Source organism: Octodon degus, unplaced genomic scaffold, assembly GCF_000260255.1.
Source record: "Octodon degus isolate 3935 unplaced genomic scaffold, OctDeg1.0 scaffold00006, whole genome shotgun sequence".
Classification (NCBI taxonomy): domain Eukaryota; kingdom Metazoa; phylum Chordata; class Mammalia; order Rodentia; family Octodontidae; genus Octodon; species Octodon degus.
Window position 1 is genome coordinate 13,501,922 of NW_004524582.1, and position 12,007 is coordinate 13,513,928.

A 12,007-nucleotide genomic window follows, 5' to 3' on the forward strand; every position below is an offset into this window, starting at 1 on the left:
CCCCCTGGTGGGCTGAGCTGGCCTCTCTCTCTCTCTCTCTCTCTCTCTCAAATAAATAAATAAATAAATAAAAATTAAAAAAAAAATAATTCAGGAGCAGCTACGTGGCTGCAGACAATGTTCCTCTCAGAAGCACAGAGTTCCTCCCAGTGAGGTGAGAATCTCCATACTTGTTGCACTGGATCAGAGGGTTACTCTTTGGGTTTCCATGACAACTTCCTTCTTCAGTAAAAGCCTTTTGCAATCTTCACAGCTCTGGCCAAATGTTTAGGTTTAACTTAGGTCTCATTTTAATAAGACATTTATTAGTAAGAATAAGTTATTATTATGCGATTACAAAAATAAGGGAAGCAGCACTAACTGTTGCTGTGATGCAGGTAGAAAATGAGTGAGAAGGAGAACACACCCAAGACCACAAGGTGGAGGTGATGCCCAGCTGCACTGGGAAGGCGTGGCTTGTCAGAGCTGCCGGAGCAGCTCTGTGCTCTGAAGAAGGGACAGTGACAGAGACTGATTGGATGAGAATGAAGATGACGCTGGTAATAACAACATGGTCACAGCCTCTCAGTATGGAAGAAGCCTTTCCTAGGTAGTGTCATAGATATGCTCTCAATTTGTCCTCAAATTCTTGAAGAAAAAGAAAAACAAACAACTTCTCATGCTTCCCACTTCACAGGGGTGGAGACTGAGGCTGAGAAAGCTCAAGCTATTTGCTCAAGTGCCCCCGACTCACGAGTGGTGTCTGTGGGATTCGGATGCTGTCCCAGCAGATGGCAGGGTCTAGAGGATGTCAATCACGTAGGATCTACTGCCTCCACATGGGATGGGTGGCAGCAAACAGGCCTGCCCATCCTCTCCCTGCATTCGTCCACCTACCTCCAGTTCCTCACTTTATTGCTTTTTCCTAGGAAGCCTTCTTTGGTGTGTTCTCCCCCACGCCTGGCCACATCCATCCCTGTGTGGTGTCCCAGCACAGTCCTTGCCGTGCTTCTGTATCACACATGTTTCTGTCTCCAGTGCCTTCAGCTAGAGTGAATGCAAGCTCCAGGAGGCCAGAGCAGAGGCTCCTCTGTTCACTAGATTGTACAAGGAAGAACAGAGGGAACAGAAGAAAGAAGGAATGAGGGAGGGGGTTTGTGTCATCAAAGACAAACCTGACAATGACTTTGGAGATTCAGATCATGGGATAATTTTTAGAAGTCCCTTAGCATAGATTTCTTTTATCCCTCTCCTCCCCATATACATGTGTGGGAAATAGCTGGTGCATTGTCTTAGACCTGAGTCTGTGAGCAGGCAGTGAGGAGCTCTTAGGTAGGCAGAGCGGTCCTGTCAGACATTGTATAGCTGCGGTCCTCACCCATTTGCTTCACCTGCCCAGCTGACATGGGGGCCTCAGTGCTCAGAGCCACTTCAGCCAATTTGGTCGATCATCTGCAAATTAAAAATTCAATAAGTAGTTCCCAGAATCATTTTCAAAAGCTGGGACATAGAAATTAACATGTTAATAATTGGTGCACAGTGGGGTAGAGTTTCTTCTGTGGCTTGTCATTGCTCTAATTTGGTATTACAAAAAGGCCACGGGATGCATTCCTTTAATTTTGCTGCACAGAGTGGAGGCTTTTAGGGGTATTCTGCAAGTGTCAATGTGGGTAATGATATTTCACATGGATTTTGTGGCAACTTAGGGAGGAAATAAATAGGGTGCGGTAGGATTCATCAGAACTTCCTTTAATTAGAAGGCCTTTCATCTGGACAGCACTTCTAGCCCTTAGTTCATCCTCAAATAATTCTTGTATTTGTTCTCAACAGTCCCAGGAAGTAGGCAGGGCAGGCATTTCTTTCTGTGCTCACATATGAGGAATCACATTGGGAAACGCAGGGCCTGCTATCCGCAGCCCCTGTGCAGTAAGGCACGCTGAGAGACAGCTCTCTGTAGCCTGAAACAGTTGCTCTTTCCTCTGAGAGTGAAACCCACATTACTAACAAATTCACACACTTGTTGCTCCACAACTCAGCGATAATAACACCAAGGCCAAATGCCTGATCTACAAGGTACTCCAAGATCAGCCACGTTTTGACAGAGGGACATGGGTTTGAATCTCAGCTCCTTCAAAGAGGAGTTTAGAAGCCCTAGACTTGTTCCTGACCTTAAACCACCTGAGCTTCAAATACCTCAGCAAAGTGGTAGAAATAGCGGTAACTACCATCAGGATGAAAGCCGACAGGGCAGGTGAGAAAGCGCTCAGTGGATACTTCATGTGATTTTTCACAAGGCTGCTGCAGATGTGTGGAACCTGGTATTTGAAATGGAAGGCATCTTAAACAACATTTGACATATTATCCTTGTGGTGGTCACTAGCCCTACAGGGCTGTTTGTGTTTAAATTTGCATCATTAACGTCATTACAAATCTGGTTCTTCTCTGTGTGTGTGTGTCCCCGTACCTATGTCAACTGTCCAATACCACACAGGACTATTGGCTACCATATTAGAGAGCTGAGATCAGACCACGCTCCACAAGATAGAAAGTTCTGTTGGACATCAATACCAGGTTCTCTCTTCAAGGTGCACAAGGTTCAGACATCATATTGTGCAAGAGGGGGTCTTTGGAAGACACAGACCAGTGTGTGCCCATTTCCTTTGTTTAATAGTACTGTTTGTATTCGGGCTATGCAAATGGCATGTAAGGAATCCAGTGCAGTGCGTTTAATAGGCCCACTCCAGAACATCCTGCTGATAATTGTGTTGAGCTCTGCAAATGGTGGGTAATTTCCTCTCAGGTGCCTGTTCTACACGCTTGTTTGGCATGCTTTATTGTCGGGTGGATTTACACTCTGCATTTGCCATAAAAACTGTTTCCAAAAGAAACAAGAAGCATAGCAAGATAAAAAGCGATATAAAAAGGGGATTTTGTGATTTATTTATGTCAAATTTATGGAAGATGACAGGAGGCATTACAGTTCCAAAATTAGTTGTCACAGTCAGGCTGTAAATCCTATAGGACAGGAGTTACAGGAATGGGTTAGGGATTGGGACCCCTGGGTCTGTGAGTGGCCTGTGGAAAGGCCAGAGAAGGCAGGGGACTTCTAAAACCCTCTGCAGAGGGGCTTGGCTGTCCCTCAAGCTGAGGAGCTGGCATTTAACAGTAACAAGTATCGTGCGCTTGCCACATTTTAAGCACCTCCTGTGTACAATCTCATCTAATTCCCACTGGCTTTGCTATTTTAATCATTTTACAGATGTGGAAACTCTGTACTTTCTCTCTTTCCCAAGAGGCAGTGAACCAGGGCTGAAACCAGAATAAAGGTGGAAGCTGACTTGAATACACTTGTATTGCTTTTCCTAAAAAATTAAGTTCATTTACGGTCTACGCAGCATCAACACAGTATGTGCTGTGCAGACACAATGCCGAGCACTAGGAGGACAGAAAGGATAAGACCTGGCCCTGTTATCTAGGAAGTTCTGATCTAGTGGGTGATTAAACAGGTACAAACAACTGCTTCATGACTCAGCCTTTCCAGAGCAATGCAGGATAGATATGGACGGGGCGTGAGTCCCTTGGAAGCACCTTCTTCCTCCTAGCTGCACTGCTGGATAAGCTTCATGGAGAAGGTAGTTTCAGAGACAAAGAAAGGTGAAGGATGGTCACTCTGATACCCCTCAACTCACGATGAAAACTTTCTCTTTCCCAGAAAATGAGCAGCCAGCAGACTCAATCCACTTATAATATTTTAAAGATTCTATGTATTTTGTGGTTAAGTGGAATTCTACAAAGTGAAATAGAGAAAAGGGAAGGATTTCTCTCAATTTTAAAATAGTCTTATTTCTTTTAATCGACATGTAATAATTATTCATTTCTATGGGGTTCATGTGGTATTGATATGTAAATATGAGTAATGATCAAATCATGGTTATTGATAAAATAGCCATGACCCCAAATGTGTGTCATTTGTTTGTGACAATGAATGTTAAAAATTCTTTTCTACCTCCTTGAAATTATAATAAATCATCATTATTAGATGCAGTGATCATACTATGATTCATCTGACTAGAACTTATTCCTCCTACCTATCCGGAATTTTACTCTCCTTAATGAACCTCTGCATGACCCCCCTCCCGCCCTCCATTGCCCCTAGCCTCTGGTAACCACTAGTCTATCTTCTAGCTCTATGACCTCTATGTCAAACTAGGAAAGCACTGTTGAGACCCTGTTTTCTTGGCTTCCACTAAGCACCATCTTTCTCCAGTCACTCCCCTTTGCTTTCCTTTAAGGCATCATCTTTGTTCAGTCCTTAAATATTGATGCCATCTCCCTGCCTTAACCCCAAAGGGACCCTCTTCAGCCATCTCCCATCCCATTTTGCACACAGCCCTATGTGATCCTGTGTATTTTCTGATGATCTCCCACCCCAACACCAGTCCTGCTTTCCGTTTTGAGTTCCAGGTCCTTCTTTTCAGCTGCCCACTAACCATTTCCAGTGAACTTGCTCAGCTGCCCCCAAGCTGGTTTCTTCCTCTGGATTTTTTTTTTTTTTTTTTTTCAGAACCAGGGATTGAACTCAAGCCCTTGTGCTTGCCAGGAAAGCGCTTATTCTACTGAGCCATCTCCCCAGAATTCACCAGCACACTGAGAAGCACCATAAACTCCCACCCAGGGAAGACAGGATCACCTCTTTTCTCTGCTTTCTTACATTCATCATTCCACAAGTCCTTAATGTATCCAAAGTCCATCTCCACCTAACTTGTGGGCTTTATAATGAATCTTAGTTACTATAATGACAGGAATGATAAGGATCACACTTGCTGGAGAGGGGGCATGAGCAAGTTCCCTCTCTGTAATTTAATTTACTAATCCTTCATGCATCTTAGTTTCCTCATTTGTAAAATAGAAGGAACAGGTAGTACTTCCCTTCTGGGATTGTTGGAAGGTTTTAATACGTAAGAGAACAGCGCCTAGAATAGGTGAGCACAGTTCAGTGTTTGTAATTATGAATGGACATTTAGAGCTTGGAATGTTGCTATGAGTCTCCAAGAATCCCTCTACAGTACTATGAGGGTTGCTGTTCATCCCACTTTACAGATGAGAAAACTGACTTTTAGGGAATGGAAATAAATTGTCCACACATCCATAGAGTAATAAAGCTGGTTTCTTACCCATCACAGATGGGATGAAACATGCCCTCAGCTGCTGTTTCTGTATTTACTTTAGAAAGACGTCTGCACCAGTGTTCGGCCTCCTACAACCATCAGCACCACATGGCGTCATCACCATGCTCTCCAGAATGTTTGATTAGGAAGATAAGACATCAAAACTCTCACTCCTTCCTCCACTACCAGCCCTTCCTCCCTCCTCACTCTGCCATCTGACCCCCGTTTTCCGTCTCCTTGGCCACCTTTCCAAGAGCTCCAGGAGCACATGCATGGCTGCCAGGAAAGGGGTTCAGAGAAGCAATTATGTGGTTCACAGGGGCTGCGTATTATGGTCACACATTTATGGACAGTTAAGCTACCCAGAGGGTGCTGGGAACTGGATTAACTTCCCTCCAGGACTCCAGTTAAGACTCTGCCCCCATGTGGAGCTACAGTTCCTTCCAGGGCTTCTCCACCTCTACAGAAGGAAGATGCCTCTTGTTTCCAAAGCACTGTGAGTCTTAACTAATGACCAGGAAGGCCTTCCAGGTGCTGGAAGACAAAGGCACAGCTTCAATAGCTGCATAACACAAATCATATGAGCATAAAAAGAGACAAGTAAATTAGATCAATGAAAGGTCACTCATTTACTCGGCTGGGTATACCGAAAGTTCATCCAGGTTTCTTTCTTGCCAGGAGTGAATGGATTTGAAAGTAAAGATTTTCAATGGTATTTTGCTCACAAAAGTTTCCTGTGGTGTAGAAAGAATGATATTGCTCATGGTAATAGCAATGAGAAAGCCAGGGAGGAAGAACAATCTGGAACATGAATGTCCCTTGCCACTTCCCTTTGACAAAAAAATCATAGAAGTTCTTCTAGGTCTGACATGAGGTCTTCCTTTCTTGAGCCTGTGTTTTAGAAATTGATTGATTGTAGTTTTTCCTGGGGTCTCTACCATGTCAGGATTACAAAATGTCACTTTACAGTTAGATGGTCCCCTTCTGAAAGGCACAGAGAGATGCCAATTGCAATTCAAAAATCTCAATTTTCAAATATACCCTACAGCTTATGCCTGGTGAGAAACACTTTCCCCCCCTCATGCGCATGCTAAGAGTTGTGCTGTGAAAAGAAAGGTGGAGAGTGTTCTTTTGAATGAAAGGAAATTTGCAGCTAGGAGCTCAAGTCCCTGCAGCTTAAGGGGCCTCCCTCCTTTAGTGCTGCAGGCTGTGCCGCTCTCTTGTGAGCTCCGGTAAGAGCAGAAGACAATCGAAATGGATGAGGTAAAAGGCACAAACTAATGACAGTTGCCTTCATCACCTTCTCCACTTGGGCTTCAGTCAAAGGCACAATCTATACATGCAGGCTCCCAGAAGGCCCAGTTTGTGCACTAAGCCCTTAGCAAACAGGAATCTTTTATTGACTTTTGGGATTGCTCAAACTCAGACAAATACCTTCTTGGATAGGAAGCATCAGCCCAAAGTTCCAATACCCAGTTTGGATTTGGAAATGAAACATTACTGCTTCTGCCTGTCAATTTGTCTTGGGCAGCCTTGCAGTCAGACAGGAGGTTCCAGTGATATCTTAAGGGAGCAGCAGGGAGAAGCAACATGGCAGGTGTGCCGCTTTGTGATCTGATGCTCTTATTGAAGAACTGCTTGACCTTCAGCTAGTCATCCACCCTTACTGTGCTGCAGCCTTGCTGTGCTGCAAACTAAGGATGTGATCAGGATAATCCTGGGGTCCTAACATATCGTCCTTAGTTAACAAATTTAGGTTTGGTCTCTTTCAAAGTTTCTCTATTACCTCTCAACATAACCAAAATTTGATATTTTTTATGTATTTAGTACAGGATCTACAGAGTCCCACTACACAGATCAGACTCAGAGTGATCCTGTTTTCAGCCTCTCAAGCACTGGGATTACAGGCTCGTGCCACCATTCCCAGTGGTAGAATTTGATAATTATTGTTCAGTGGATATCAGAATTTTCTATCCCACTATATTTTATATAGGTGAAAAAAATTACCCCTTGCTATTTCTGCTTTCTTCTTGGTGTTATTAAAAAATGAGAGGAGGGGTTGTGCAAGATTGGCCCATTTAGCTTTCTCAGCAGATTTTTCTTTTGATTTTTTTTCCCCCAGCGTTTTTTTTTTTTCTTTTTTTCTTTTTTTACTGGCTACTGAGTTTGATTTAGTTGGAAATGGCACCTAACAGTGCAAATGCTCATTATCTTTATTGGTCATGATCTGCGAACCCATTTCTTTGTCCAAAGCCTTCAAAACAGCTTATTAGTGAGAGTATGCACTTGGACACCTTTAGGGCTCCTTTGGCCATGTGGACTGCTGTCACCCTATAGGGAGAGTGTGATTTCAGAAGTATCCTCTGGGACAAGCATCTCCTCACTGACATGCATGAACAGGGGCTGTGAGAGGAGGAGAATGTAGCCATGTCATACCTGTCCCAATTACCACAGGAGGAAGGCCCCAGTTCTTATACCACATGGTTAGAATGCAATCGCAGGTGACACAGAGCTGAGCACAGGTGGTGTTATTCAGCCTGATTAGTATACACTGCTCGGGGAGTTGGACTTATGCTGGAATTATTCACCAGTGCCCTAACTGTTACTAAAGGGTAAGATGTGGTTGTTCGCTATCCCCAGTAGGTGCTGAAGATCATTGCGCATGCTCAGAACTTCTCAGGGGCATGGCTTCTAGGAAAGCAGAAGGATAAGTGAAGTCAGCATTTTAGCTGAATCCTTGAAGTCCTCAACAGGTAGAACTTCCATGCCTGAGTCCTCAACAAAAGTTTCTGACCTCCTTCTTTTCAAGTCTAATGAAAGTTTGATCAGAGGAATATTGAATCTAACTTGCTGTTCTGTCATCAGGACTTCTGCTACGAGGGCAGAACTTTTGTGGAGAGAACTCTTGTGATGAGAAAGAAGTAGAAAACTGATGTAACTGTCCCTTCCCTGGACTTTTTTTTTCTTTTTTGGTGCTGGGGGTGGGGGATTGAACTCAGGACATTGTGTTTGCCAGGCAGAAGTTTGTACTGCTGAGCAAACTCCCTGACCCTATAGCATTATTAGTTGCTTTAAGAATGTGTAATATTGGGCTGGGGAGATAGCGCAGTAGAATAAGTGCTTGCCTGGCAAGTGCAGGGTCCTGAGTTCAATTCCCGGCACTGAAAAAAAAAAAAAAAGTGTGATTTTTTAAAAAAGTCCTATCTGGAAAACTCACATACATGTTCCTATATATCCACTGAGTTACACTTTTTTCCCCCACCAACACTTACATCTCACTAAATTGAAACATACAAACATAATTAGTACAAATCTTCACAGATTATTTCCCTGATACAGTTGATAATACTTACTGATCAGAGGGCTTAATGAACTACCATTGTTTTGCTGTGTGCTCATAAGCTCTACTGGTCGATCATGTTCTCACAGAAATTGGAGTGATTTACTTTAGCGATGCTTAATTTTGTTATGAATCTGGGCAGATTAAAAGGAGCCTGGGGCCTCAGGCCATGTACCAGTCTGATGGCTTTCACTCTAGGTAGAGCGAATGGAGCTAATTGAGCATGCTCGTTAACTCTTCACCCATCTGCTGGACGCGTCACACAATTCAAGATGATGGGGCTGTCTGCCAAAAATAGTGACAATTGTACTTTTCCTTTTGGTCACTTGCCCCAGATAAGTGTATTATTTCCACCAGGACTCCATGGACAAACTACTTGACCAGAATGTCCCAGTAGAATCCAAGTTGACTTGTAGGTTTGGCCCATTCCTGTCTCTTAAATTAGGACCCAAACTTTGCCAGCTCATTTTTCTTGGCCAAATTAACTGTGATTTCCCTACTAGCTAGAGAAGAGTTTCTTCATAATATCTTGGCACTACTGACACTGACGGGCATATAATTCTATGTTGAAAGGACTTCCTTGTGTGATGTATACTATTTAACATCTTCCTTGGCATCTGCCTACTAGATATGAGTAATAACCCCTTCTCTCCTCTGTACCAATTGTCACAACCAGAAAAGTCCCCCAGTGTTGCCAAGTATCCTCTGGTGGACAAAATTGCTACTTGCTCTAGAGATATTTCTGACACAAAAGGATGAAAATTTAGGCCTCTGTATCTAAAATAAAGGCTCAATCTTTCTGACCAATGTATTGGGAGATTTTAAATCAGTTTTTAAAGGTTAGTCTGGATTATTACCTGATTCAACTCAGCAAGAAAAATCATACCGTGGTGCATGTGAAGTGACTATAATTTATTAGCTCATTAGCCTGGCCTTGAAATTGCCATTTTGAGCAGTTGCCCAGGCTGACCAAGCTTATAGGCTGGGTTGCTGTTTTCCAGACTCAAGGTTTCCCTCCTGCTTTGGGGAGCTCATTGCAAGGCCTCGTGAGCTTCCTTCCCGTGGGCCGAGGCACCTACTGAGAAGCAGCCTCCACTGTGCACCTGGCTACTGGCAACCTCATCATCTTCTCAGCTGATATTGACATTGTGCTCTAGATGCAGAAGTGTAAAGAAAGGCTGATCAAGGTAGTTAAGGAGGAGGAGGAAACAGGGCAAACCTCTTGGGTCCCCCTTCTGCCTGCCTCTCAGATAGAAGCTTTCTTTCCCCCAATAAATAATAGTCAGCTCTTTAAAAAAAAGGAGGAAGACTAACTGGCTACACATAAGCAGTGATTAAAATGTAGAGCAAATGTTTAAAGTTTTAAAAATTACAGTAAAAGATCTATTGAAAGGTCTATTATTCTCCCATGAAAACATTACCCTCACTTTGAAAACATTTATCATTTAGTTCTTGCCATTTTTGACTCGGCTCTAGAAGTCCCTTTTTGAGTGTCTATAACGTATGACCAAAAATGCTGCATGGTAGGTCCTGCTCCCAGGGCACCATCCAACAGTGGAGAGGTCATCTGGCAAAAGCACTACAGGGTATTCTTACCCACTTTATTCACCAGATCTATCACCATGATATTTCTGGCTCTTCTGCAAAACAAAATGACTGTGAAAGCTAAACATTTTGAATCGATTCAGGACATTAAGGCAGCCAGGGCAGGGTAACTAAAGATATGGAAGACGACTTCCAGAGCCGCTGCAGAAATTGGCAAGAATGGCTGATCTGATAAGTGTGTTTGAATCGAGGGGGAGTATTTTGAGGAGGCTTAATGGCCGTGTGTCCTTCACTATAATTGATTTTTAAAATTTAAACATTGACCATATTGTTCAATCACATCTTCCATGCTGTCATCCTTGCAACTTCCTAGGAGAGTGTGATCCGCAGAGGGCTTATAAGGGCAGCAAGACTTATTATGTTCAGGGTGGCATCCTTCCAAATGGCCAGAAGAAGGAAGGGTGAATGAATGTCCTCAAAGCCTTATTGTGCCGTTTTGCTCTCTGATGAGACAGGTAGACAGGGAAAGCTCTCAACTTCTCGTCTCTTGTGCTCTGCTTGCTTCTTATTATCACCTTCTGTGGACTTAAAAATTATGCCAGTCAACAGAGGAGATTTTTCCATTTAGGAGTATGTTGTACACATCCTAACACCATAATAATTACCAAAATATGCAAGAGGGGCACATTTCATTTTGGATTGGATGTCTGCAAATAATTTGAAGACTGGGCAGCCAATTCATATATCCTGATGGATTTTTATCGGACCAGGTGTTCACTTTGTTCCCTGCTCAGCTCTCTGTCAGCAAAGAGCTCCTCCTCCTGTGGACCCGTTGAGGAGGACCATATGGTGGGCAGTGCTTCCCTTCCTCAGAGCAGTCACATTTGTATTCATCCTCTGATGAGCCAGTAAAGGGAGACTCCTCTCCTGCACAGGGAACCTGTTGGTGCTGGGAACAGAACTGCACCGAAAATTCATGTTTTCCGTGTGGTAGAGACTTCATTTCATTTTCAGTAAATAAGTCAAGGCTAGTAGCTCAAGTCATTTGTTTGTATACTGAAGTTCTAGGACATGCTCCAAATTCTGCTCCTTCTGTCAATATGAATAAAACTTTAGGGGACAAATGACAATAATAAACAGATTCTTAAAGGAATTAGGATGACTAATATTTTACTTGGGTGGATAACTGGTAGCATTCTCTAACCTTGGTGAGTAGGAAGGTCACACCAATCTATTTTAACTCTGTGTCTGTGACTTGGACAAAGACTGTTTGGTTTCATATGTAACTTTAAACTCTTCCTAGAAATAATTTTCTATGAACATTACAAATTTCATTAACTACGTTTCGTTAACTGGTTTTTGGTAAAATGCAGTGACATGTTTGCAAATATAGGTATGCATTGATATCCACATAAGACCATTTATTTGAACATTGCCCTGCTCTGAGGAAAAACTGATGCCACTAAAGTTAAATGCATGATTAGAGTAGATTAGAGCTCATAGCGATGCATTAACTTAAAATAAAGCAGAATTTAAATACTGTAAAGAAAATTTTGAGTCATGAACTTGGAAAGTGTTTAGCCCGTGGGCTCAAATCTATGTTTATTATAATTTCATGCTAGAGCTGAGTCAGGTTATTAGTCATTTGTAATCCCAATCTGCCAATTTGCTACTTTGTCTTTTTGAGATTTTCTGAACATTATATAAGGGTTTTAGATTTTTTCCTCTATACATGTGCTTATATTTTCATTACAATTTTAATTTTATATGTAGTTAAAATTGCCAGTAAGGAAAATAAAAAGTGAATAAAATGATTATTATTAAAATAAATCCGTCCTGGAACTTGATTCAAACTTGAAAGGAATGGAGTTAATTTCCTGTGCATTTATTCATAGAGGAATAAGTGTAGCTTTTCATTTCCCTAAAAATAAATATTTCTTAAACTACAGGAAATGCCTCTTATCTCTTATTTGAA